The sequence below is a fragment of the Octopus bimaculoides genome, chromosome 17 (genome assembly GCF_001194135.2).
Source record: "Octopus bimaculoides isolate UCB-OBI-ISO-001 chromosome 17, ASM119413v2, whole genome shotgun sequence".
Classification (NCBI taxonomy): Eukaryota; Metazoa; Mollusca; class Cephalopoda; order Octopoda; family Octopodidae; genus Octopus; species Octopus bimaculoides.
Genome location: NC_068997.1, coordinates 8,276,745 through 8,279,621, shown reverse-complemented (window position 1 = coordinate 8,279,621; position 2,877 = coordinate 8,276,745). Strand labels below are relative to the sequence as shown.

General features: G+C 35.8%; 1 protein-coding gene across 1 annotated transcript in view; it reads left to right on the top strand.

The window, feature by feature from the left end:
* Positions 1–2,877, top strand: part of LOC106880481 (glycerol-3-phosphate dehydrogenase [NAD(+)], cytoplasmic) — a 32,793-nt gene that overhangs the window by 9,849 nt on the left and 20,067 nt on the right. The gene's annotated exons all lie outside the window — the stretch shown is intronic.

Here is a 2,877-nt window from a genome sequence, read left to right as displayed (position 1 = left end):
CAAATTCTGCCGCGGTCGACTTTGTCTTTCATCAATGTAATTTATCCCCTCCCCAGAAATTGCTAGTCTTTTGCCAAAGTTTGAAACCAATATTTTAAGACAAAGTGTAAACATCTTATTATTATATAAAAAAAAGAAAGAATAATTGTTATTGCTGATGATTAAGATGATGATGATGCTATTGATGTTAGTTGTATCATGCTAATGGGATAAAACTCACTTCTGTATATGTGTAACTGTTGTGTGCTTAAGATATTGAATTCCTAAGTTCAGCATCTTGTCACTACATTCTATTTTAATAAAGCATACCTTTGTACTGAACTATAGCTACCAGCTGCCTTGTGCCTCACCTGTTGAAGGATTAGTAGGAGCAAGTTTCTGAAATATATTGTAGGGCAATTTCGGTTCTGCTCCACTGATTATACGGTCTATGCCACTGGATGACAAATACTGACAGGCACTGTAATTTTCTGTCGCTCCACTGATTTTGTTCTTTATGCATACATACATACACACACTCATGCATGCACACAAACACACACAGACACACAAACATGAACACATGTGTGCTCGCACGCACAACGCGCGCGCACACACACACACACACACACACACGCACACACAAACATGAACGTGTGTGTGCTTGCACGCACACAACACACAAACATGAACATGTGTGTGCTCACATGCACACAACATACACACACACACCACAAACAAACACACACACATACACACACAAATATGAACATGTGTGTGTTTGCACACACACAATATACACACACACACACACATGAACACATTGTTTTTCTGAAATATATAAATGTACAAACAAATGAAGAGTATTGTATTGGTTTTGAGCCTGAATATGAGATAAAAGTATTCTTTCCCTGTTGTCATGTCATTAAATGTTTTGGTCTCAAAAGCTTTTCAGACCCACCTCTTACTCTTCCACTCTTCTACAGTGTAAATATTTTCTAGTTTAACAGTTGCTTCTTTCTCATGCAGGATGTGTACATGAGCTGATTATTGTCTTAATCAGTTCATATATAACAGCAATTTAGTGTTATTGGTCTGTTATTTACTTTGCATATTTATCTTATCCTGAAATCATTTAAAGAATGGACAGTTTCTTGTATTCTCTTCTAATGTACAGAGTACATAGTACATAGTACATAGTACATAGTACATAGTACATTAGTATGTTTACAGAGTCTGAGCTTCTGTATTGAGCCTGTGGAAAGTATGTTTCTATGTATCACTTTTTAAAGTTATCTCTATAGATTTTCTATAGAATTCAGAGCCACTACTGAAAGTTATGCCATTTCATATATGAATACATCTATGTAAACAATGCGATCGAAGATAGAAAAATAGGTAATGGGTGTGTATGGACATTTCAGGAGTTCTTGCTCTTTTGTTCAGCACCACAACCAACCCATTAACCATCCACAAACACATTGTTTAAATGGACACTAAGTTTAGCTGGGTTACGCAGTTGGGCGTACCAGTTTTACATGTTATCAGTGATTATATGTATCTATGTATTTTGTTTTTGTAGCAAGACACACAACCCTATTTATTGAAGAGATTTTTATAGTATATCTTTGACATGATCAGCTGCCAGGTGAAATAAGATCTATATGTAGTACACCTGAACACTGTTACAATAAGTTCATAATATTACACTAACTGAAAGAAATATGAACTGCATCTGAAATTGAACTCAAAGTAATGAGATACGCCACTTTGAGTATTGTAAAGCAATTGGCCTAGCTGGATAAAAGTTTTCAATCACCACCACTTGATAACACTTCAGCACCGTTGGGGTTTTCTGAGGGTAACCTTCTCTTCAGAGTAACCTTCTCTTTAGAGATGACAAAGAGTTTCATAAAAGAGTCTGGCTATACTGTTTAAGCAAGTCGTGTAGCTCTGTAGAAGCTTCTTCATATGTCCCACAAGTTTAGCTGGTTGATGAACAAAGGGACTAGTTTGATGAGATTCCTGTGAGGATAACAGCAAAATTAGAAGTGAAGGATATATATACAATCACAAGTAGGAAGCTCAGTGGTTAGCTTCGTTGGTATCAGAACAAACGGAGAGGAGTATACTTGAATTTGAAGATAAGAACATTACTTTTCAATGTTCTTTCAGAATGTGGATATATTTTTTGATGTTTTAGTTTGTAGTTATTAAACTGATTCAGAATGACAAACGGGCTTAAAGTAAAATGTGATTTATGCAAATACACAAAATACAAATTCAATTTTTAAAAAATTATGTTGTCACATTGCCAGTGTACTTCAAAAATAAAAATTGTAGAATAATATTAATAGAAGTTCCAGCTGACTAAACTGATATGATGATAACAAACTTTACTAAATAGTTAGGTCAATAGTCCATGATCAAAATGTTTGGTACTTGCTGGTCAACTGGCTATAAATATCATCATCATCATCATCATCATCATCATCATCATTTAACGTCCGCTTTCCATGCTAGCATGGGCTGGACGATTTGACTGAGGACTGGTGAACGAGATGGCTGCACCAGGCTCCAATCTGATCTGGCAGAATTTCTACAGCTGGATGCCCTTCCTAATGCCAACCACTCCAAGAGTGTAGTGGATGCTTTTATGTGCCACCGGCACAAGGGCCAGTAAGGCGGTACTGACAAAGGCGACGCTCAAAATTGTGTTTTTTACGTGCCACCTGCACAGGAGCCAGTCCAGCAGCACTGGCAACGACTTCGCTCAAATGTTTTTTCACGTGCCATATGTATATATGTGTATATATGTATATATATATGTATATATGTGTATATATATGTGTGTGTATATATATATATATATATATATATATATATATATATATATGT